Source organism: Mustela nigripes, chromosome 3, assembly GCF_022355385.1.
Source record: "Mustela nigripes isolate SB6536 chromosome 3, MUSNIG.SB6536, whole genome shotgun sequence".
In the NCBI taxonomy this organism is placed as follows: Eukaryota; Metazoa; Chordata; class Mammalia; order Carnivora; family Mustelidae; genus Mustela; species Mustela nigripes.
Genome location: NC_081559.1, coordinates 135588049 through 135614146, shown reverse-complemented (window position 1 = coordinate 135614146; position 26098 = coordinate 135588049). Strand labels below are relative to the sequence as shown.

General features: G+C 42.3%; 1 protein-coding gene across 6 annotated transcripts in view; it reads left to right on the top strand.

Moving 5' to 3' along the window:
* Positions 1–8959: 8959 nt before the first annotated feature.
* Positions 8960–26098, top strand: part of NCOA2 (nuclear receptor coactivator 2) — a 303539-nt gene continuing 286400 nt past the window's right edge. For 3 of the 6 annotated variants that reach the window (XM_059394697.1, XM_059394699.1, XM_059394693.1), the window contains exon 1: positions 8960–9738. The gene's annotated coding sequence lies outside the window, so the exon portion shown is untranslated. Of the gene's footprint in view, positions 9739–10010; positions 10106–10237; positions 10266–26098 lie in introns of those variants that run through there. The other 3 variants (XM_059394696.1, XM_059394694.1, XM_059394695.1) reach the window with 3 other exon arrangements.

Here is a 26098-nt window from a genome sequence, read left to right as displayed (position 1 = left end):
TTCATTGGTTGGTTGTGAGATGGACTATGTTTTCCTCTAGCAACAAGGTTTTGCAAGGGGCTTGGATTCTCAGAGCTGCCTTCCTAAAACCTGTGACACCCCACGCAGTACTGCAGGGGTAATAGTGTGGAACCCTAATGCGCATGAGCCTGGGGGAAATCAGAGCTTTGGCTGCTGCACTTGCATAGGAGTCTGCTAAGCATCTCTAGAGTAAGAAGGTGAATCTCTGAAATGGGAGTACACTTCTGCGAGTACTCAAACTCACCTGGGCCTGGCAATTCATCTTGGGGATGGCAACAGGGATTTGGAGCAAGGGGGGCAATCCGCTCTGGAGCAGAGTAGGTCTCAGATACGAAGAAATTGCAAGCAGAGTAGGTCTCAGATACGAAGAAATTGCGAGATTGTGAATGAAACCACTATTAAGAGGCGGAAAGAAACCACTGAGTGTGGGGCGACTGGGTGGCTCAGTGGTTTAAGCCTTTGCCTCAGGTCGTGATCCCAGGGTCCTGGGATCGAGCCCCGCATCGGGCTCTCCGCTCAGCGGGGAGTCGGCTTCCCCCCTCTCTCTGCATGCCTCTCCGCCTACTTGTGATCTCTCGCTGTCTATCAAATAAATAAATAAATAAAAATCTTAAAAAAGAAAAGAAAAGAAACCACTGAGTGGCCTATCAAAGGAACAGGGAAGAAGGAACAAGAGTGGGGAGAAGTCCAGGCAGAGGCAGAAAGAGAAGGAAGTTCCAGTCAAACCAGAGCCTTGCCAATCTTAGGTGGTTGGTTGGCCATGTATGAATCAGGGGACTGAATTTACTAGAAAGTATTGAGCTTATTAGAAAATAAAGGTTGTTTTTAAAACTTGGTCTAAAAGAAAAGCAAGATCTAAATATTAGCTTTTGTTATTTTGTGACAAAAGAATGTGCTTAAGTAAAATATTTATCAAAGGGGGAATTTTTAAAAGTTGTCTTTATTAAATACTGAATATACACAGAATATTTTTAACATGTGTGACAGATATTAAAAACAATAAATATTCACATACCTACCACTCAGTTTAAAAGTCAATCATTCATCATCTCACAGGGCTTAGGATGGGGCAAGAGAACATTTGCAATCTTTCGGGTAGTAGTGTGTTCAGAACCTTATAATCATCTTGGGGAAAAACTAAGAACAAAACAAGCCAAGAGCCTAGTCGCTTAATCAAGGATGTCAAAAACCGACATTCATAAATAATAGACTAATTAAAATATAACATTCATTGACCCTGTAAATGTTTTGAATAAAAACAGAGTTTTATATTTTAAAGCCCAAGAAATATTGCTAGAAGGAGTCGTCTGTGGTAAGTAGGACTATTTGTCAAGTGGTCCATGTTTACAAAGGCCTATTTCAAAAGAAGCAAGAAGATGGCTCTTTTACTAAGAAAAAAGAGCCATTATTCAGATGTGCTCTTTTTCTCGAAGACATTTTTTTTGTCCTGGCTCTATAATTGAACACTAACATTCCCCCTCCAGACCTAGGATTTTGTAAGAATCTCACATTTTAACCAAAGGAGTCTTTTTTTCCTTTGAGTGTGCTTTTAGTTCCCTGATACAGTATTCTTGAACTGCGCAAGATCTTAAAAACGTTATGACTCGGGTAAGAAACAGAGTCCTAGATGTATTTAGTACCATGTCCAGACTATTTTCATGAAGAAGTTCTGGAGATGGGTAGTGGTGTGATTGCACAACAATGTGCATGTACCTAATGCCACTGAATTGTACACTTAAAAACGGTTAATTTGGGCGCGCCTGGGTGGCTCAATGGGTTAAGCCTCTGCATTCGGCTCAGGTCCTGGTCTCAGAGTCCTGGGATGAGCCCTGCATCCGGCTCTCTCCTCAGCAGGGGGCCTGCTTCTCCCCCACCCACCCACCCACTGCCTGCCTCTCTGTCTACTTGTGATCTCTCTCTCTTTGTCTAATAAATAAATAAAATCTTAAAAAAAACACTTCTATTAAAAAAACAGTTAAGGGACACCTGGGTGACTCAGTTGGTTAAGCAGCTGCCTTTGGCTCGGGTCATGATCCCAGTGTCCTGGGATCGAGTCCCATATCGGGCTCCTTGCTCGGCAGGGAGTCTGCTTCTCCCTCTGCCTCTGCCTGCCATTCTGTCTGCCTGTGTTCACTCTCTCTCCCTCTCTCTCTGACAAATAAATAAAAAAATCTTATAAACAAAACAAAACAGGGACGCCTGGGTGGCTCAGTTGGTTAAGCAGCTGCCTTCGGCTCAGGTCATGATCCCAGCGTCCTGGGATCGAGTCCCACATCGGGCTCCTTGCTCCGCAGGGAGCCTGCTTCTTCCTCTGACTCTGCCTTCCACTCTGTCTGCCTGTGCTCGCTCTCGCTTGCTCTCTCTCTGACAAATAAATAAATAAAATCTTAAAAAAAAAACCATTTAAATAAAAAAACAAAACAAAACAAAACCGGTTAAATTGGCAATTTTTATGTTCTAGATATTTCGCCATAATAAAAAGATGGCACCAATCAACCAACAAGATGTGCAGGTCCTACTGGTTATGGGTTCAGATGCTAGTCTAGAACATGCTTCTCTATTCCATGATCCTCATCAGCCTACCTGCATGGTCAGGTGACTTAAGGTCAACATGGTCAGTGAATTAAGGTCAACATCTGGTAGATCCACACACCAGTTCTTACTCACCCGAGCACACGAGTTGTGATTCTCATATTGCTCTTTATTTATTAGATTCTATTTTTAGTAGCTAACTTTACTTTGGAGTTATTCCAGATAAACATAAGAGGGAGGAAAATTATAGGAAAAATGTCAGTACTTCATAAATTGATTATATTTGTATGTATGTTGCTTTATTCTTTGTTTTTTTTTTTTTTTTCTTTACCTTTTGTACTTACCCCAAACCAAATAAGCTTTATAGGCTCCTGTATCTACTTACATTATGTAAAGTAGTATTTTAGGAAGTCTCTGTGCTAAAACCTGTGAAGGATATTAAGAAATCTAAAAATGTGATCCCTGCCATCAAGGAGCGTGCAGTCTAGTTAGGGAGACATCAGTAAGTGCACCAATAATACTTGTAAAATTGAAGTGTAATATACATAGGTAAACATGCCCATATCTTTTTCTTTTTAAGATTTTATTTATTTATTTGACAGAGAGAGAGCGATCACAAGTAGGCAGAGAGGCAGGCAGAGAGAGAGAGGGGGAAGCAGGCTTCCCGCTGAGCAGAAAGCCTGATTCGGGGCCTGATCCCAGGACCCAGAGACCATGACCTGAGCCGAAGGCAGAAGCTTAACCCACTGAGCACCCAGGTGCCCCCACATGCCCATATCTTGAATGAGTTGTACATAAAATGTTTCATGAAAGAACATATTGTGTCATCTCCACTCAGATTAGAAGTAGGATATTCTCAGCATCCCCAAATCTCCTGCATGTGCTTTCCTAGGTGACACCTACCCCTCCACCCCCAAGAAGGTAGTGATAACTGCCTTGGTGTTTGCCACTATAGGTTAGTTTTGTCTGTCTTTGATCTTTTTGTAAATAACATCATACAGGGCTGTTCTTTCATAGCAGGTACATTTCACTCAAGATTATTTTTGTATATGATACACCTATGTCATTGTTCATTTTCATTTCAATATAGTATTCCACTGAGCAAAAACACTATAATTTTCTCATTCTTTTGTTGAGGAACTCAATTGGATATATAATTAGGAGTGGAATTACTGGGTCATAAAGCAGACATGCTCAGCATTAATGGACATTGCCAAACAACTTTTCAATTTACATTTCAAGTTTGCATTTTCTAATTGTTTTTAATATATAGGAATACAATTAAATTTTGTATATTGACCTTCCATTCCAGAGATATTAAATTTAATTCTAATGGTTTGTTGATTCTTTTTTATTTTCTACATAAACGTTCAAGCGATTTGCAAATAATGACAGTTTTACTTCTTCCTTAACAATAGTTATACTTTTTTCTTTCTTTATCACATTGGCTAGAAAAACATGTAAAATACTGAGTATAGTAATAGTGGATATTCTGTCCCCAGTTCTCTTTCCCAATCTGAAGGAGAGGCTGTAGATGTTTCACCATTGAGTTTGACACTTGTCATTGGCTTTTTATACATGTACTTCATTATACTGGGGAAATTCTCTTATTCCATTTCTTTAGATGCCAGTGGTATTTTGTTTAGGCATAATTTACAGACTGCTAAATGAACAAATTGTAACCATACAACTCAGTATGGTTTGTCAGTAGTTTTTGACAAACCATTGTTAAAATGTAACCATCACCCAGATCAATATTCCCTTAGGTAAGTAAATACTTAGGAGAGAGTTGTTGGGTCATATGGTTAAGTGTATGCTAACTTTAAAAGGAAGTGCCACACTGTTTTCCAAAGTGGTTGTATAGTCCTGCCAAACTACAGAAAGTCTGAAAGAGAGTTCCAATTGTCCCACATTTTTTTTTTTTTTTTTTTTTTTTAAAGATTTATTTATTTATTTGACAGAGAGAAATCACAAGTAGATGGAGAGGCAGGCAGAGAGAGAGAGGGAAGCAGGCTCCCTGCTGAGCAGAGAGCCGGATGCGGGACTCGATCCCAGGACCCTGAGATCATGACCTGAGCCGAAGGCAGCGGCTTAACCCACTGAGCCACCCAGGCGCCCCTGTCCCACATTTTTAACAATATTAGAAATTGTTGTACTTTATAATTTTAGTCATTCTAGGGAGTAAGTGGTATCTCTTGTTTTAATTTTAGTTCCCTGATGACTAAGGACTTTGAGCATCTTTTCATATGTTTATTGACCATTCACATGCTTTTGTAAAGTGCCTTTTCAGGGCTTTGCTCCATTTGTTACTGGAGTGTTTATTATTAATTCAGAGGTGTTCTTTACTTATTTTGGATATAGTTATTTTGCCTGATAGGTGTGTTGCAAATATGTTCTCCTAATCTGTGGACTGCTTTTTCTCTTCCTAGTGGCATTTTTGATAAGAAGTTTATAATTTTAATGAGCCTGTATTATGTTCTAGGAATTGTTATAGGTACTGAGGAAATAAAGGTGAAAACGATGTGTGTTCTAAGATAGTAAAGATATTCAGTTAAGTAGAATAAAATCTGAGCACAGCCTGTTAGCCATGCTGCAAAATCAGCTCCATGATAATGCATAAATTAATTTCCCTGAATCTCAATTTTTCTCACATGTAAAACAGGGATAATAATACATATAATGCCTACTTTGACTAGAAATAGGGGTGCTTGGTTGGCTCAATCGGTAAAGCATCTGCCTTTGGCTCAGGTCATGATCCAAGGGTACTGGGATCCAGCCCACATTGGGCTCCCTGCTCAGCAGGGAGTCTACTTCTCCCTCTGCCCCACCCTCTGTACTTCCCTCTGCCCCTCCCCCTGCTTGTGCTCTTCTCAAATAAATAAAATCTTTAGAAAAAAGGAAAAAAATGTATGTAATATGCTTGACCTATATTAGACACATTTATAGTAGCTATAATATTTAAAGGATTTGGAAAGAGCTAATAATAAGAATGAAATAGTTGGGTAAATAGTTGTTTTGTTTAATAATCATATTGTTAAATGTTTTAACCGATTCACCCTCTGATAACTTTTTTTTTAAAGATTTTATTTATTTATTTGACAGAGAGAGAGATCACAAGTAGGCAGAGAAGAAGGCAAAGAGAGAGGGGGAAGCAGGCTCCCTGCTGAGCAGAGAGCCTGATGTGGGACTTGATTCCTGAGATCAAGACCTGAGCGGAAGGCAGAGGCTTAACCCACTGAGCCACCCAGGCGCCCTAGCTGATAACTTTTTTTTTTAATAAAAAAAACCCCTTTTTAAAATAAAATTTTAAATAAAATGAACTATAGATTTTTGCTTTTGCAATTTGAAAGGAGAGTGCACCAAAACAGAGGTAAGTGTGCTATGCATGGATTTAGTCAACAAAATAATATTCCTTTATGTCTTTATAAAGAGCTTCATAGTTAAAGTACGATTAATTCACATCATTTTGAGTCTTGCAACAATAGTACAGATAAGAAACAGATATTTAGTGACTTGTCTAAGGTCATACAGTAAGTAGCAAAGTACAATTTATATGTTTATTTGCCTATCTTCTATATATTTACCATACCGTGTTCCCTTTCATTATATCATGATGCATGATTGTAGTAGTAATAATATAAAAATGGTGTTGAACTTTCTATTTTTATGTAGTTTAACTATGAAGACAGTGAGTAGCTTGAAATTGAATGGGGAAGAAAGGCAGTCAAAATAGAAATTTCTTGCCCTGGAGCCCCTGGGTGGTTCAGTCAGTTAAGTAGTTCTGTCAGTTTAAGTGTCTGCCTTCGACTCAGGTCATAATCTCTGGGGCCTGGTATTGAGCCCCACTTTGCGGTCTCTGCTCTGCTGGGGAACTTGCTTCTCCCTCTCACTCTCCCTCTGTGCTCTTTCTCTCTCTCAAATAAATTAATAAAATATTTTAAAAAACAAATTTTCTTGCCCTATACCCTATAGTATTCGCATTCTCATTTTCTTAGGTATATTGTTAAATATATAAATTATCGTTTTTCTTTGCTATTTTATATTGCATTTATAATTTGGCTGACTTTTTTTTTTTTTTTTTTTTTTGGTTTGTCTGCTTGCCTCATCCATCCATGGTCTCTCAAGTTTCTGCTTCTACTAAATTTCAATAATTTCCTTCCCCTTTATGATTTCTACCCACAATTTTTTCCCTTATTGGGTTGTCCTCTATTGGTAATATACCTAGTTCCTAGATCTTTTTTTTCCTTTACATCACTAAGTCAATTTCTTTATTTGCTGCCCTTTCTTCCTTTCCATGTTACATTATCACAGTGATAATTCACTAATAGCTCATTTTTGTAACAATTATTCTGGCTATTCAGTGATAATTCACTAAAGGCTGATTTTTATAATAATTATTCTGAGGTCTCACAGAAATCTAGTTCTATCAAAATACTGAGAACATTTTTTATAAACAGATATTAAGAACAAAGTATTGGAGGGCGAGATGGGGAAGGGGACATGGAGATTGAATGAGATACTATACTACTGTTTATGTTTTACAGATTCAGTTAAACAAACAAAAAAAAGCATATGAGACCTTGTTAGGAGTATAATACAAACTAGAACAAGACATGGTTGAGAGCCCTGAGTAGCTTACAATGTAGTGAAAGAGGGAGGCTAATATATACACAGCTCCAGTACAACACAGTGTTATTGGAACAGCAGCATGAACTGCCAAAGGAGCCCTGAGAACGGAGAGCAGAAGTTACAGGATTCCTCCAGGTTCCAGGCAATTGAGTAGCAGCTGAACATGGAACTTACTATGCTATGCTGTCAGATGTGTTTGTTTTATTTTGGTAGAAACAGTCGTGTATCTTGAGCACATAGTAAGTTTTATTGAGAAATATGGAAATGCAATGGGGAGTCATTTATTTGCACAGATATCATTGGTGGTTTTTGACAGTGTGAAATATACTGTTGCAGAGGACTGATGGACTCAGGACTTCTGCCAAAAAGAAAGCAAGAAAGAGAATCTGTTAACAACTCAGTGTTAGGGGTGAGGACAGGAAAGAAAATCTGAGTCCAGCAATGTGACAGACCACAGGTGACTACTTCCTCATTGTAGGAATACTACGGACTAGTATTTGGTGAAAGAAGACAGTCCTTTAAAACCCTCCATTTCCTGTTTCTTCTCCCAGGTTTCTGCAGAGCTATGGGTTTTCAGGGAACATAATTGTTATGGCAGGTAATTAAAATAATCTTTTAAAATTTACTAAATTAGGCGCGCCTGGGTGGCTCAGTAGGTTAAAGCCTCTGCCTTCGGCTCAGGTCATGATCCCGGTGTCCTGGAATCGAGCCCCACATCGGGCTGTCTGCTCCGCAGAGGGCCTGCTTCCTCCTCTCTCTCTCTCTCTGCCTGCCTCTCTGCCTACTTGTGATCTCTGTCTGTCAAATAAATAAATAAATAAATAATCTTAAAAAAAATTTACTAAATTAATACACAGTCAATGCAAACATTTTAAATACTAAAGTGTACAAAATAAAAGTGGAAGTACCCCATTACACACCCACTTATTATACTCCCCAGTGCTAACAATTTGTTGTAATAGCCTTCCATTTTCCATCTATAGTTAACACACACACACACACACACACACACACACACACACACACACCCTACACACATTTTCTTTCCCAAAATAAAATTGGTGGTATTCCCACCAATTTGAGGTTGAAGATATTAAAAGTGTGGGCTTTGGAGCCCGCCAGGACTGGGCTCAAATCCTCTCCAGCTTCCTGGCTTTTTCTACAGGCAGAACTTATTTCTTTAAGTTCACATTTTTTTGTGAAAGGTAAAAACGGTAATTACCTTGTAAGACTTGAGGATCAAAATCAATAGCGTATACAAATTGCTCAGGATAGTGCAAGGCACATAGTAAGTGTTCAATAAACACTATAATTATTGTCTATGGCCAAGTGACCTTTCTCATAAGACTAGAAGGAAATATGTTATGCAAATGTTGTTCATTTTTTCCAACTATATTTAAGTGGGGGAAGAGCCTGCTTTCCCAAAGCATGAAACTGATCTCAGTAATAGTCAAGTGAGAATTCTCCTCGAATTTTTGGTGCAACTTTCCTGCACATCCTCCACCCCAACATCACTTTCTGACGTCTAGGAAGTGGACTTTCCAATAAAAAACTTTTGTGATTCATGTCGGGACGAGAATGCTCAGCCATGTTAGGTTTTACACACTGTGGGCACTTTTGCTTTATCAGGCGACTGCTGGGTGGCACCCCTTGCAGCTAGCCTCCCGCAGCCGCGCCCCCTCCATCCCTTCTGGAGTTAGGGCTGCAACAGGAGAAGCCTATACTCGTACGAGCGGAAGGAGACCTGATGGACGAGGGGCACCTCTAGAACGCAGCAGGAGACGCGGGGTGTGTGAGGTGCGCCCTAGGGGTGCAGGCTGCTGGCGGAGGGGCCCGGTCCGAGCGCCGGCGGGAGGCTCTTCCCCGGGCGAACCTGGCACTTGGCTTTCACGGATCTTCGTCCGGGGCATCTTCCCCGCCGTCTGCAGCCCCAGGAACCCACTGCCTTCACTCTGCAGCCCCGGCCAGTCCCATCCTCTCGCTTTCTTTTTTGGCACTGCCCTTTGCCCTCCCCATGGAGTCATCTGTTTACTCTCCCTTCACTTGCCGTCACCCATAGGTCACCCTCCCTTTGCCAAAGTCACCCATTTTGTCCCCTTTCCCCCCTCACTCTTCACCTCTCCCCGGGTCGCCTTCTCAGAGGACGCTGCCGACGGAGATGCTGCGGACCCCGCGGCCAGGGTCTGCTCCCCGGAGAACCCTCCGTCCACCTTTGCCCCCTCCCCGGGGGCGCGGGAGGCAAGTTTCCGCCCCGTCCTTTCCCCAGTGACAGGACTTGGCGGCGGCCACGGCCAGGGAGGCGGAGGGAGGGACGGCCTGGCTCCCGAGCCCCCTCCCCTGCTCGCCAGCTCGCGCGGTCTGTGTCTCTCTCCGCAAGTGCGGAGACGCGGAGGAGGAGGAGGAGGAGGGAGTTGGGGGAGGATCTCCATTGAAATAAACAACCAGGCAGCAGTTATTAACACGGGAACATGGCGGCCGCAGCCTCAGCCACAGCTTCGGCGGCGAAGGTCAGCGCCGACGGCAGCCGGCACCTGACGGCGTGACCGACCCGAGCCGGTAACCGCGCCTTCCCAGGGGGCCGCGAGGGCGGGCGGGAGGCGGGCGGCGGGCGGGGGGCGCCGCGTCCCCACCCCCGGCCGCGACTGCCCTTCCTGCGCCGAGCCCGGCGGAGCCGTGCGCCGCGGAGAGGGCTGTTTTTGTGTGCGGGGAGCGCTGCCGGAGTGCGCGGAAAACGGGAGTTGCATCCCGGAGGCGCCGCGAAGCTGGGGAGTTGGGGCTTGGGGGGTGGGGAGGGCGGGAAGCGGCGGGGAGACGCGGAGTCCCTGGGAGAGAAAGGAGGCGCTCCAGCGCTTTGCGAGAGCTCTGGAGACGAGTCCCGGAGCGCGAGGCGGGCGGAGGCTGCAGCCCGCGGCGCCGGCGAGAGGTGAGAGCCGAGGCGCGGCGGGGAGGCCGGGGGCGCGGGCGCGGCCCCCGCCTGAGGAGCAAGGCGCCCGCCAGCCTGCCCGGTGCGGGGTCGGCGAGCAGCGAGGCTCCTGTCCCCTCGGGGGCAGAGAGGCTGAGACGGGAAGGTGAATCCTGAGAAGGTGCATTCTTTAATGGAAACGCGGAGCGGCTGCAGCGGAGGGTGGGAGTCGAGCGAGGGGAGGCAGGACTCGGGAAGTGCTCGGGGGTGTGTGAAGGTGAAGCGCGATGTCAGGGGCGGCGGGCGGGCTGAGACGCCGGGAGGAGGGGATCGGCGGCCCGGGCCCGTGTCAGCGCCGGAGGCGGGGGTCGAGGGGCGCCGCGCGCCGCGGGCGGACGCGAAAGAGCTGCGGCGGGCGGGGCGGGCGGCGCGCTCCGGCCGAGCAGGCCGGGCGGCGGTGGGGGCGGGGAGCCGGGGGGCCGGACCGCGGCGGCGCGGAGCTGGGCTCGCCCCTGACTTAACTTTCTGGGTGCGGGCATGTGTGCAGGAGGCGCGCTGGGGCCGGGGCTGGGGGCGGGAGGCGGTCCGGGAGGTTCCGGGTTGGCTCGCCAGCGCCCCCTTTTCTCTCCCCCTTCTCCCCGCCCCTGAAGGGACAGGCCCTCAGGGCCCCAGGCGGGAAGCGGGAGGGGCCCTCCCGGCTGACTCGCGACGGTCACGCCCCGGGCCCGGGAACACTTCTCCCTCGGGCCTCTGGGGGCTGCTGAGAGAGGGGGCCGGGGTCGTCGCGGCGTGCTGGACCTCCCCGTCCCCCGCCCCTCGCCCCTCCGGGGAGTCCCGGAGGCGCCTCTTCCGAGATCGGGGGTGGGTCGGTCCCTGGTTAGATGGTTCCTCCCTTTTCCCCCTCCCTCTGGTGGTTTCCGGGGCCTGCGGGACCGAGGGGCGGGAATCGGGGACCCGAGCCCCTTGCACCGGCCCAGAACTGGACCGGGCCTTATGCCTTCTGGATCTGTCACTGGTAGGGGAAACTTTCCCAAACCGGGGACCAAACCTGAACACCTCCTCTGCCACCTCGTCCTCTAATCCCACTCCCACTCCACCTCCTCCAACGCCTTCCCCTCCCACCGACCCGAATCTCGCTGCGTGTGACTGATGGGGCAGTGAGCCAATCGAAGGCGGGGAGCTGACCTGCCGGGTGTCGGTAAGCCAATCGTAGGGACCGGAGGAAGGAAGGGGGCGGGGTTGCTTCCCGACCAGTTAGAGAAGAGTTGCACGCGGGGCGGGGGAGTCATGGAGACGCTGAGCTAGCCACTCTTGTCCATCCCTAGTCACCCGTTCCTTGGTCTGTGCGGTAGTGTCACTTAGAGGGTCTCTGACCCGGGGGGGGCACGTAGTTTACGCGAGATACTGTATTTTTCTTGGTACCACTAGAGACGTCGTCTTAGGCACGACGAAGTCTAAAGCCACTTACTATGTGGCAGTAACTCTCCGAGGCCCGTTTCTAAAATGGCATATATATTGTAGTGATCGTGTTCTGGACCTCAGCGGCGGGTTTACGTGCAGAGGATCATCGGAGTTAGCAGTTTACACCTACCTCAGTTTCACTTAGCTCCTCCAGGGTGGGAACAGTGAAATTTGCAAGGGTGCTCTGAAAATGAAGGCATCGGGATAGCCTTACGTCAATTGATTATTGGGAGTGTAAAGCATCATTGTTTGTCATGGCTTCACTGGTTCCTTGTTTAGTTAGACCGCCAGCTCCCAAAGTGCGCTTGGAAGTTCGGCATTTGGGATGACATTAAAAAAAAAAAGTTGTCGTTTATGGTATGCGTTTTGTTTTGTTTTTTATTTTTCCTGAGTAAACAAAGTGAAGTTAGGAACCAAAGCATCAGTGTTTGAAACATAAAGCGTTAGTATTTAAGAAGCCAAGCTAGTCAAAGCATATTTGTCTACAGAAAAAAGTCTGAAGTGTAGTTTGCTAGATTCCTCCCACACAAAAGATTCTTAAAAAAAATAAATTAGTTTTGTTCTTAAACACTGCTGAATTGTACAGTGTGTGTGTACTTTTCTGGTTTTTGCAGGGTTAGGAGACATTTTTGGTTGTTTTATGCTGGTTGTTGGGTTCAGTCCAGTGACTTTATTAACTCCTGACTTTTAAGAATAGGGAGGATAGGTCTTTGGTTCTCAATAAAAAGCACAGGTTGCTCTTTAGGAATAAGCTGTCTTTAAAAAAGGCAGCAGCTGCTACAGTGCTTTTTTATGTGTGTGTATGTGTGCTCCTGTTCTTTGTTGGTGAGGTTTAGTGTACACTGACAGCAGCAAGGATCCTTTTCCCAACTGGAATTTGTAAAATCTTTGGGAGTTCAAAGAGTGAATCATGTTAAACAGAATGAATTCATTCATTTCGTGTTAAGTATCCCTTGAATTGAACTGATCTTGAGAGGTTTTTTTTTTTTGGTGTGTGTGTGGGTAATCTTATGTGCGTGGTATTTATCATATCTACAGCTTTCTCAAGATTTTATTAATATTTGGTTACTATAAGAAAGAATTGAGGAACTGTAGTTTTAGGAAACAGTATTTACCACACTCTATAAATGTGTTCTGTTGCAATACACCATTCTCAAATTTATAATGTGAATTCTTAATTCAGTATAATTTTGAGTGTTTACATAGACAAAAATTAAATTGCATTTTGCTGTAGCCCTTTGGGTGTTATTTTAGTGATAAAATAACAAAAACTGTGGGGATATAACATTCAGCTGCCAGAAGTGGGGAATATCATAAACAACATTCAAAATTTGACAACATTGAAAATCCCCCATCATTAGTTAATTTAGTTACTGATGGTCACTCTGACATGTGCCCTTCTCTCTTTTTTGTATGTATAAGAGCAACACATTATTTTACTTTATTTTCTACAATAGTCCTTGAAAATGTTCTCAGATTCTTGGTGGCAGAGAGTAGCAAGTCCTCTAAAGCCTGGTTAGAGGGAAAGAAAAAAAAAACAAAAACCCTCTCAAGCATATGGAGACATCTAGAAAAAGATGTGCATCGTCAGCTGTGATTCCATTGTGTGCTCTCAGTCTAGATCTGAGCCTTCTTCCTCCTGGGGATTTCGGTCTTAATAGAGGAGTTCTTTGATTTTTAGATGTCAGGTTACAGAAACAGGGTAGAAAAAAGCTCACCAATTATGAATTTTAATGTTTTTTAGATAGTTTGGCTCTGATTTTAACCTTTTATTGGCTAAATATAATTTATATGACTTTCATTCACTGTTAGAGGAACATTTCACTGGAAATGTAAAATGTAAGGGGACTTAGGCTGTGGTATGAGTGCATAAAAGGGGTAATGCTCCTTGGTTGGCTTTATCTATAGCTATATCTTATTAAAGCTTTCTAAGCCTCACAATTGAGGACCTGTGGGCAATGCTTTCATTACACATCCTATATTTAAGGATTCAGTACCTTAACTGTTTCAAATCACATCAGGTTTAAATGTGACCCTTAAGTTGACAGCTGAATTTCTTAGAAAAAAAAATGTTTGTGTTGTATTGGTTTTAAAAGTGATTCTTTTAAGCAGTTGTAGGATATTAGGTAGCAAAAGAGAAGTCTCTAAACAATTTTTCTAGACGTTCAGTTTTCTGAAATGCACAGTGTGTTCTTATTTGATGTTTTGATCACTATTATGTCATGGTTGAAATTATATTTAAAAGCCTAATTAATGCTTAGCTATTTTTATGACAGAGCTGCTGTTTAAGAAATTACTGGCTTTTCAGTATTCTGTGTTTATAGTTTTGTTGGGATTTTTGTTATTACATGCTCTCAATTTTAAGAGAATAGGAGGGGGAAAGAAAGTAAGTTATTGCTTTTAAGGTATTGGTCTTTTACTGCAGTAAATCTTAAAATTGGTGGAAATTAGTATCTTTTCCCCTAATGAAATAATCATACTCTATTTACATACCAGTGATGAAAGGCAAAGGAAAAGAGAACAAAACCTTCAGTTTCTTATACATTCATACCTGAAGCTCATTTTACCTCTATGACTTGCTTTCTAAACAACAACAAAAAAATATTCTTAGCATTTATGTGTTTGTTTCCTTTTTTGTTTAAAGAGTTGTAGAAGGGTTTATGAATTGCAAACTGTAGAAGGAATGTTATGTCATGTTACTCCTTAGAGTCTATTAAAAGTAATGTCTGGAAAAGCTATAAAATACAGTTTTAGGTCATAGACCCTCAATTCAGACAGCATAAAGAAACTTTATGGATTCTAGGTACCTTATGGATTTTAGGTACTAATTTCTAAATAGAGGTGAGATTGTGACTTCTGTGAATATTTTAGAAGCTGGTTTAGTTCTTCTAGCTGTTGTAAAACTGAGGCAAAACTGGTTATGAATAGGACTGGAAATCTTAAAGATAAACTTGTGTTTGATAGTAATTGAAATGAAAGAGCTAGATAGTCCGTAGGTAGATCACAATGCTCTTGGCGTTTAGGGCAAAGATTTTATGTCTGCCCTATGAAATGTTCATCAGTAACCACATTTCTGGCTTCTAGTGGCTATGATGACATAATGCAATTGTGGAAAAATTGATTCCAGGACAATTTTCAGTTGGTTCCCTAGTTGGAAATTTCTAGAGGAAAATTAAATAAGCAGGGAATCTACGAGGCTGTTTTATTTAGCTGCTTTTGAGGGTTAAGATGAGAATCTTTAAGAAAGAGAGGAGAACTGCAGAGGTAGAAGTTATTGGCAACTTGTTTTTAATTTTACGTATCAGTTGATAAATACCTGGTAGGTTAAATCTGGTAGAATTTATGCCTCCTAGGCAGCTAATTATGAACTGTTAAGGGTTCCTGATGAGTAACTTAAATCCCGCATTGGGCCTTTTAGATCTTGTCTTTGCATTCTTGCCTCATTTAACCATTGTTTCATTCATTTGTTCATTATTTATTTGATGAGTATCCCAGCATTTGGCGGTTTACATTGATAGCCGAAACCACCTATTACGAATCCTGTGACTTAAGAGGGAACACAGAGTGGGTGATTTTTTTCACAGTGGGGAGCACAGAGAAGTTGGAAAGATACATGTTCACCTTAATTTTCAATTTGCTTGGATACTAATGATCTGTTTTTTTGGTGTGTGTAATTTTAATTATATATTATCAAAAAAGTTTGATTTGGGTTTGAGCTTCCCCCCCCTGAAAATAGGATTGTTTATAATAAGTTGTTAAATGTCTCCTTAGCTGAGTAGCTTACAGTCAAATAATTTTCCTTTAATGGAGGTATGAATATTATAATTAGTGTTGTTTTATACTGTTTGGAGCCATGTCGTGTGTGGTCAGCATGCCAGTCTTTAGTTGGTGGAAGATATTAGGGCAACTAGTCAGGGACCTCCCAGTTCTGTGGAGAGAGTGTGCCTTGTTGCTCTAAAGCTACATATTCTGGGCCTTCACACCCTCAGTTTCTAAAGGATGGAAAACTCCCATGTGCAGCCTTACACAGGTGTTCTTCTGTGATTATGAGTTTTCTAGATTTAACTCATTCTTGCTCTTGACAGAAATGTCTGTAGTGGGAGAGTAAGGACAATGCAATGTAAATGATAATAGCAGCTCTCCTTGAGAGCCAACAACCTGTTAGGGGCTTTTTGAGGTATGTTTCATTCTTTCTTTTTTTGCCACAGCCCTGTAAAATAGAGGTTACCTCATTTTTCAGAAGATGAAGCTTAAGAGAGATTAAGTCCTTGTGCCTATGAGCAAAACTTCCAGGGGGGGGGGGGCGGATTACCCTTGACCAGCAAGGGCAAGGAAACAAATCATAAGGATGAGAGGGAATGGTGAGTGTGAGAATGTCTTCCTTTTAGGAATCTGATAAAGAACATGTTTGCAGGCCTTTTTATAAGGCAGTCAGTGGAGGCGTTTAGTCCATGAAAGGGATGGATAGATTTGAGTGGTTCCAGTCCTGCAGATCATGCCAGCAGGTGTCCAGCAAAGCCTTGCATCCAGGCAGGCCTGTACCTGGCCAGGTGTCACTTAAGATCTACAGACAGTTTCTGGCTTTTTAGTCACTAGCCCAGTGTTTTATGATTCTTAAATTGCAGGATTCTTGTTTTTTAATTTTCAAAAAATAAGAACTGTAATAGATGGAGTAAAAACAGGTAACGTTTATTGAGTGTTTACTAAAAACCCAAGCAGGGTTCGAGTGCCCTTACTGTATACTGTGCGTGTTTCTCCCTGTAACACAGTGAGGTGGGCGTGCTTATTAGCATTCCTATTACTGGTTCATGAAGTGGAGGCACAGAACTGTCAAGTATCTTGCCTAGGGTCACACAGCCAGACTACTGGAGAAGAATTTGAACAAACAACTGCCCCTCAGCTCTGTCCTCTTAATGGGTGTTCTGTTAGCTGGTGGGCTACACTTCTTTCAGCATAATGTGGTGGTGTCTTTTGGAGTACTTTGTAGAGGTGACACAGATGAGTAATTCTCCCCTAGGGAAGTGGAAGGGGGTACGAGTATATTTTGAGAAAGTCCATCCAGGTTGCCTATTTCCCACCATAAAAAAAGCTAGGAAGGGGCGCCTGGGTGGCTCAGTGGGTTAAAGCCTCTGCCTTCGGCTCAGGTCATGGTCCCAGGGTCCTGCCTGGGATTGAGTCCCACATCGGGCTCTCTGCTTAGCGGGGAGCTCGCTTCCTCCTCTCTGTCTCTCTTTATCTCTCTCTCTCTCTACCTACCTGTGATCTCTGTCAAACAAATAAATAAAAAAGAAAAAAAAAGCTAGGAAAATAAGCTCAAGAAAACTTGGGTGTGGGGACTAGGAAGAAAATAGAGTGAGAGCACTCTGCAATATAGGTTTTAGAAAGGACAAAACACTGATACAGATATTTGGCTTCTTATATCTTTACAATATATTTAATTCTAGTATCTTTAACTGTTAGGTGGTGATTGTGTGATGCATGTTTTACAGATTTTGTGCAATCTCTGTGGCGTGGATGACTTGGTGTTGAGGTACTGGAGTCTTAAAAGAAGGCTGATAATGTATGCAGTCATCTGACTTGTGCTCTGCTATTTGTGGAATTCTTCTGCCTGCTCAATTGTTTGCAAGGAGTGAGGAGAGCTTTCAGGGAACTCTTTCACCTGTGCACGTGTGGGGAGCCGCACACACTGCTTCCAGCTCCCGGGGACTGAAGACCTGTTGTCATAGGTGAAAATATAATGCCTGGTATTCTCTGTTACTCATTTAATGTGTCCGTGTGAAATGTGATCCCACATATTCCAAGGCTCAGCTTACGGAGTGTGAGTGAGCTCTGGAAGTTCCTGTTGTTGCTGACTGACCATCTAAATGATGATTGTCTTTTCTAGCAGATTATTTCTGCTTATGAAATCAGCTTTTTTTTTTTTTTTAAAGATTTTATTTATTTATTTGACAGAGATTACAAGTAGGCTGAGAGGCAGGCAGAGAGAGAGAAGGAGGAAGCAGGCTCCCTGCCAAGCAGAGAGCCCGACGTGGGGCTCGATCCCAGGACCCTAGGATCACGACCTGAGCCGAAGGCAGAGGCTTTAACCCACTGAGCCACCCAGGTGCCCCTGAAATCAGCTTATTAATCAGACATGAAGTGACTTCCTTGCCTTTGGTGGTACAGTTGCATTTGTGAGAATATTTAATATTAACTTATCTTAGAATTTCTTTTTTTTTTTTTAAAGATTTTTTATTTATTTATTTGACAGACAGAGATCACAAGTAGGCAGAGAGGCAGGCAGAGAGAGAGAGAGAGAGGGAAGCAGGCTCCCTGCAGAGCAGAGAGCCTGATGCGGGGCTCGATCCCAGATCCCTGAGATCATGACTCGAGCCGAAGGCGGTGGCTTAGGCCACTGAGCCACCCAGGCGCCCCTATCTTAGAATTTCTAATTCTATTGTTAATGTGCTTACTGGTGAAAAGCTTTCACTTATTGTCAAAATGGAGTTGCATATTGTAGAGGAACTTAGGTTGTTACTTGAGTCCTTTCTAGAGTAAAACTAAAGAGGAAATTTAGATTGCTACATGGATAACAAACTTTTAGGGGCATCTGGCTGGCTTAGTCGCTAGAGCATGTGACTCGATCTTGGGGTCATGAGTTCGAGCCCCATGTTGGGTATAGAGATTACTTAAGACAAACTAAAAATATGTTTTTTTTAAATGTGCCTGTATGTATTTTAAAACTAGAATTATTCATAAGTGTGTTTATCAGGTAATCACCTCTGGTTATTGTTGGAGCATAGGTAAATTCTTTCACATACATTTTTAGATTCCTTAATAAGGAATATGGAAATCTCTTGCTGAAATCTGAACGTCCAGAGTATGAATTTCTGTGAACATTGATAGCGTTTCCTGAAATTACAGAAGGTGGTTTTCTAGTTACGGAGACTGGCAGTAGGGGCTCGTGGGTGTTTGAGGGGATTGTGCTGTCCTGTCCCTGTCACCTTGTGCCTGCAGCCTTTGGTGGGGATCTCATTGGGTGTGCTGTGCACCCAGACTCAGCTTCTGTGCTGCCCAGTCCTTTGAAGTGAGGATGGGCAGTAAATAGCGGTACAGCTTTGGACTGCTTCACTTTGGGTATAAATCCTTGTAGACTTTTCTCCTCCGCCTCCTTTTCTCCTTCTTCCTTGGCTTTCTCAATTTTTTTTTTTTTTTCTAAAGGATGGAAGATGGCTGGTAGTGAAGGAAACACAGTCAAGATTCTGGAGGAAGTCTGTTACTATCATTAGGTATTTCATGTATGATCATGATCTATGGTTTCCCTCTTTACCAAACACACTGGCTTTGCTAACAGCACTTAGGGAAGAAGCTAGCTATTTGTTAAGTAAGCCATTAGGTTGAAAACAGATCACTTAACAGACACAGTGCAGTAATTGGCTGATTTGTTGTTAGAAGTTAGTCGGTTGCTGGACAACATTGTGGTCCCGCAGACTGGGGGGTTGAGCTTCTGTTGTCCAATAGGACTGAGTATTACAGTCCCTAGTTTTTATGCATTTTATTTCTTGCCTGTTTAAGGATATTGTTACAAACTTTGTAGTGTTAGATGTCTTAAAACTGTTCATTAGATTCAAGTGGTCCAAATGATATAAGTTGGAAATAGACAATTTAAGACGGATGGAAATTGTAACCAGATACCTAAAGCTTTAGGCATACCTGCCTCTTTGGAGTTTCTGGTAGTGTATTGTATTTTTAATTTCTGGAATTCTGATTTGAGGTTTATATGTAGTGTTCTTGTTGCTTTTTTAAGTAGTAATATCTTGATTCCTTAAGACTCCTCTGTAAAAGTGTGATGTAAAAAATTTATTCCATTTAAAATGTTATTTTAATATATTATAGTACCACTAGAATCTTTTCTAAATAAACACATGGTAAGTATAAATAGTGTAACCTAGTGAAGGAAGTGGAAGTCATGTAAAGCTCTTTGATTTTTGCTGTGCTACTTTTTATTTTAAGCAGGAGGTGTGTACAGTTAATTAACGATTTTAATAAATGAAAGATTTTAAGCAGTTACACCAAAAAATGATGTGATATTCACTGTGAACTGAACATATTGACAGTGACAAAAGTCAACATTATGCCTGGATGTTGAAGGACATTAGAAAATAAAATTGGAGCATTACCCTTTTCTGGTTAAAGGATGCTCACATAACAGCATTCTTGTAATCATTGGTGATCTCATTGTAGTAGTAAATATTTTCACTTTGAGAAAAGGCATTAAGGAGAAAAGAGAGGAGATAAAGGGAACCCCAGATTTTCGACTCAAGGCGAGCAAAGCCTTGGGCAGGAAGGACCTGGGTCCGGATACCTCTGGCCTGTGTAGGGCCAGTGAGCTGGGCCTCTTCTGGAGGTCAGAAGTCTCACTAGTAGAGCCCCCCTACCCTTCCCACTATCACTGGGAGCAGCAGCTGATCCTGTAGTGGGCGGGGGGGGGGGTGGAAGAGCTTGTGGTAGACAGAGTATGGGGTGATTCCCGGGGAATTGAGGCCCCAGATGCTCACCTGCAGAATTGTTGTTTGCATCTGGGTTTCCCACCAAGAGTTGTCTGGCTCTGACATTATTTATTTTTTTTGTTTGTTTGTTTTTTAAATTTTATTTATTTATTTGACAGATTACAAGCAGGCAGAGAGGCAGTCAGAGAGAGGAGGAAGCAGGCTCCCTGCTGAGCAGAGAGCCCGATACGGGGCTCGATCCCAGGACCCTGGGATCATGACCTGAGCCGAAGGCAGAGGCTTTAACCCACTGAGCCACCCAGGCACCCCGGCTCTGACATTATAATGTCTTCTGATCTGGATCCATAATTTGGGCAGTGCTGATGGCCTGTTCCCTTCGGGTACCACTGAGCCCCACAGCCCTTCTACCCCTGTGAGGTGAGAGCAGATAAAGACAGGGTAAGGCAAGGGAAGACCTTCAAGGACTTGTGATTTTCAGACTGAGCACCTTGCCTTTACCTGGCTTGGCCTCAGAGGAGTGAGGGAAGCCAGCATCTTCCCCACCAAAGGGATTGAGTTTTTCTGGCTATGGGTGCCCTTTTCCATTCCCTTCTTGAGAAATTTCCCATTGAGATTCAGGTGCCTCCCACAGGCTCATTGTAGTTTTTCTGAACCTGCCTCAGTTGTTCAGAGTTGTTGACAGAGTTGTTCAGAGAGTTGTTGACAATCTTGGAGAAAGAGATCAAGTGTATATGGGGGGTGAGAGGAGGAAGGAGACACATTCAGAAAGAAACTGGAGAGGCCGAGAGCGGAGTTGCTATGTTGAATCAAGGTAAAAAGGTTAGCACCATGCAGATGGAAAATAGCAATGCAATAGAGTAGCCTGACTGAAATCTATAAATTAGTGAAGGTATATAGAAATAAAACCCAGGCTAGCAGATACATGCCCTTGCGGCTTTAAGGACCTGCTACTAGTTTATCAACTTGATCATACTGAGTAGTTAACTTACAGTACTTGTTATTTCAAGTGGAATAGGCCTTTTATACAAACTTTTTTTTGAAAGTTGAGTTAGATAAATCGTGGATTAGTTTCTAATAGCAGTGAAACAAATTCGAATTTTTTTTTTTTTTTTTAATTTTGTTTGACAGAGAGAGAGCACAAGTAGCCAGAGCTGCAGGCAGAGGGAGAGGGAGAAGCAGATTCCCCGCTGATCAGGGACTCAATCCCAGGACCCCTGGGATCATGACCTGAGCTGAAGGCAGATGCTTAACCGACTGAACCACCCAGGTGCCCCATCAGATTAGAATTTTTTATATAAATTCTTTGGAGTTTAATATCAAGGAGGAAAAACTAAACTAAAATACTTTGAATAATCAAGCATTAAAATTTGCTGGTCTTTTTTGTTCAGTAAAGATGCTTAAAATGACAGTATGCATTGGCTTATCTGAATGAAGGGAAATTGTACTTGTTTTCTTATGGGTTTGCTAAAAATTGAGTAGTAAGGGGGTGCCTGGGTGGCTCAGTCAGTTAAATATGAGTCTTTGGCTCAGGTCATGATCCTGGAGTCCTGGGATCGAGCCCTGCATTGGGCTTGCTGCTAGGTGGGGAGCCTGCTTCTCCCTTTCCCACTCCCCCTGCTTGTGTTCCTTCTCTCGCTGTGTTTCTCTCTGTCAAGTAAATAAATAAAATCTTCTAAAAAAATAAACAACAAAATAAAATACATTAAAAAAATTGATTAGTAAGGGTAGAGTGTATATGTGTGTATTTTTTATTTATTCATTCATTCTTTGTCCCGCTCCTTCAAAATAGTATTATAGGCAGCTTAAAGTCTTTCATTTAAAAAAAAAAAAAAAAAGGCCTTCATTTTTAAACTGTATTTCGACTGATTTAACAAATTCTTCTTTGGCACTGTAAGTCATTAATAGACTGATCTTCCCCAAATATCCCTTTTATAATAATACAAGTCCCCACTCATCACAGAATAACATTCCCAAACACTTACTAGATAGGTCTATCACAAACCCATTTTTTTCCCCGATTTCTACTCTTACTTGAGCCTTTGTACCCGATAGTCTGTTCTTCCTGGCCTTTGACCATATGAGTTCATGCTCTTTGATTTGCCTCAAGAAAACTAATGAGTTATTCTAAAATTTAGGAAACAACCCTTTGATATAAAACTCAATTTATTGGGAGTTTATATTACTGATCTTAGTTAATAGCAAAGTATATGATCAAAACAAGAAGAGTATACATAGAGTCCAACAGTATTCGGAGGTTATTAGTAAAGATGCTTATTACATTGGATACAGATTTTACAAAAAAATACAGAAGTCCACTTACCTTCAAAACAGAAGCAATAAAGACTTAAATTTTGGGCTTTCTTGCTTTCGTAAAACTGAACATTTTTCACACTGAGACTTACTCTCTTTTCCCCTGCAGAATATTTTGACACTATGGTGAGAAGAGGGATTAATAATCTCAGTTTATAGTGGAAAGAGGAGAAAAAAGGTAAAGAAAACCTTGGGGAAATTCAATAGTTCTGGAAAGGTAATAAAACAAAACCAAACACACAGAAAAGTATACCATGGTTGGCACTTAAATACTTCCGTTGAAGAAGTGATAAAGAAGAGAATGGAAGCATCACTTGAAGGGCTGATGTCTCAATAGGTAAATAATGAAATTCTACAACTATCCAAAGAGCAAAGCCCTCACAGTCTGCACATTAATACATACTTGTAACAATACCTATAAAGATATTCTCAACCTTCTTCCCAAATCTCTACTTAAACAATAATTCTCTGTTTTGTGGGATCATTTTATTTGCAGAGCAATTCAGAAAGCTATCTGTCTGTCTGTCTGTCAGTCAGATATTTGCATTCTGTCACCAGCCAATTAAAGTAGTAGAAACAGTATACAGCTCAGGTGGAAAAGCTGGGTGGTACTTTGGGGTCTGCAGTGTTGTATAGATCTCTTTGTCTTAGCTCCTGTGATGCTGCGATAATGTGGTAGAACAAGTGGCCAAATAAGAACTATTTCAGTGCTGTGTATGCTTCTTTCTCCCTCTTCCTGTGTGTGTGTTATATATGTATTTGTGTGTGTGTGCGTGTGTATGTATGTGCGTGCATTGGAGGAACTGTTTGAAAGTAAGTTACAAATGACCCTTTATCCATAAAGCACATTGTCTTAAAGGCATCATTTTATAGAACTGCATATAATATGAATGTGACTGTTAAGTCCAAGAAAACTGATGTCAAATATCAGCTGTCTAATGAGTTTTCCCAGTTGTCCCCAAACTATTAGGGTTTTAGGTTTCAAACCAGGAGCTAATCAGGTTCCCCCTTGGCATTTGGTTCTGTAGTCTCTTTTAATATGAAATGTTGCCCCTAGTTTTTGTTTGTTAGCTTTTTGTTTTTTAGGCTATTTCTTAGATTTTTTTTAATTAAAAAAAAAGTTTTTAAAACATTTTTAATTAAAAAATTGAATTGTGGCAAAATACTTATACAGTTTATACCTTCTTTTTTAAATGTGTAGTTAAGTGCGTTAAGTGCATTCACATTGTTGTGCAGCCAGACTTTTCTGTGTTAAATGTCAGGTTCTCTAGGGGCGCCTGGCTGGCTCTTTGGCTCAGTCTGAAGAGTGTGTGACTCTTGATCTCAGGGTTGTGAGTTTGAGCCCCATGTTGGGTGAGAAATCACTTACATAAACAAACAAACAAATATATAAACAATAAAAATACCTCAGTTTCTCCAGAAGTGTTAGGAAAATTAAATTGTTAGGGTGCCTGGCAGAGCCTGCGACTGAAGCCTTATTTCAAGGTTTAAGTTCTAACCACACCCACGTTGGGTGTAGAGTTTACTTAAAAAAAAAAATAGTAATAAAATATATTAATTTGATGAGGGCTGAAGAGTAGCATAAGCTTTGAGAGCTTTATTGCTTGAGATTGTGGCATCTCAGGACATTTTGTGGGCATGCCCTCTGAGGCACCACATATATGGGCCTAGACATGGGTTCTAGGAGTGCCTCCCACAGAGATCCACGTCTGGCTCAGGGGGATGCAAACAGAGCTGGTGCAACCTCTGAGAATCTAAGAGAACGCTAGGAGTTGTTTTCCTCTTGGGAAGTAGTAGATTTCTCTTTTAGGCACAGGATGGGAGTGGAAAACTGAATTTTCTAGCACACTTGGCTAAATAGAAAGCTTTTATTCAAACACTTCTTGGAGTAACACCGTAGAGACAGAAATTTGCTGGGAGTTTAAGGAGTTTGGCAACTTGAGTTTCTTGAAAATGTGACTATTCCATAACTTGGAATTTGAAGGTTTCGTTCCCCCCCCCCTTTTTTTTTTGGTGCAGTGTCTTTATTTGTTCTCCCTTCTGACTTTTCCTGTCTGCCCCTGTGATTTCTACCTTTAGTTTCTATTTAATGTCCTATTCTCTTTTCTGCTTCAGAACCTTGTTGAAGTAGAGGACAGCCCTCCTGTCTTCCCTTGTGAATCAACAGTGGATATTTGGGATTCATTCTCAATTTAAGAAATAGAGTCTAAAAGTAAAAATCATTCACAGGTGTGCAGATCATACTAGCGAGTTACCTGGTTAATCTCACCAACCCAAGCCTGTAGAGAAGTAGTAGTTATTCTTAATGTAGATCTGGAAGCCTCACTGGAAAAGTTGTGAGTGGGAAGAACACTAGCACTCAAAGAAAACAAGAAATAACACAAGAATTTAAGTAACTCCAGAATAGCTCTCAACTTGAAACTTTCAGGCTCCAGGAAAAAAAACCAAAACCAAGGTTCTCTTCTCTTAAAGTTAATACTCTTGGAGGTGGAGCATCCTTAGGCTCTTGGCCATGAATGTTGCACTTGACAGAGCACAAGGTGGGGGGGGGCAGGTAGAGGAAGAGGGAAAAGCAGGATGCTGTGGAGCAGGGAGCACAGTGTGGGGCTCGATCCCAAGACCCTGGGATCATGATCCCAGCCAAAGGCAGATGCTTAACCGACTGAGCCACCCAGGCATCCGTTGTACTTTACTGCACATTTCTTAGAGGTAGCATCGCCCCCCTCCTTGCTGCATCAAAAAATGAAACAAAATATGCTGCTGAGGAATAATGAGAATATTATTGAATTAATATTTATACTGGGAAAATCATATACTTAAGAGATACATAAGCAAAATGAAGGATGGAAGGAAAATGGGATTGTACATAGGCCTTTTTATTTAACAGATCTGGGCAGACTGATTGATTTTACAGCCGTGGGAGGGACAGGGGGAGGGAGAATGAGAATGAGAACCTCTTAAGCAGACTCTGAGCTGAGCACAGAGCCCTAAGCCCAGCTTGATCTCACCACCTAAGACCATGACCCCAGCCGAAACAGAGTCAGATAACTGACTGAGCCACCCAGGTGTCCCCAAATCTGGGCAATTTTAAAGTAGATAGAATTTAAAACAAGTAATTCAGAAATCCCATTTTCTGATTTTTTTTTTTCAAAAATTTCCTGAAATGTCTTCCAGACATACTAAGAGGTAGTCTCTTTGTTCCTGTCATTTTATATATATTTTGCTGCTTCTAAAAAAATGTTGGCATATTAGAGAGGGCTGGACAAAAGTTGTAGCTGCATTTCTGAGTGGCTCTGTGCTGCGTTCCAAACAGATAGGTAGCAGGTAGCAGCGTGGGTCAGCAGGGAGAGAAGTCCTTCAGGAAATGTAACTGAAGCAGCAACATTTTGGACAGATGGGGGAGGGTCACAGAACTAATAGAAAGTGCTATTATTGTAAAACAGTGGCTACACAAAACCCTCAGAACATTAGAGGTTTGTGTATCTAATTTTTCTGATTTCGTTTCTTTATTTTTTTGAGCACTTGTCATTTAGGAGAAAACACTTTTAAAGATTTTGTAAATTTATTTTTTAATTTAATTTAATTTTTAAAATATTTTATTTATTTATTTGACAGAGAGAGATCACAAGTAGGCAGAGAGTCAGGCAGAGAGAGAGAGGAGGAAGCAGGCTCCCTGCCGAGCAGAGAGCCTGATGTGGGACTTGATCCCAGGACCCTGAGATCATGACCTGAGCCAAAGGCAGCGGCTTAACCG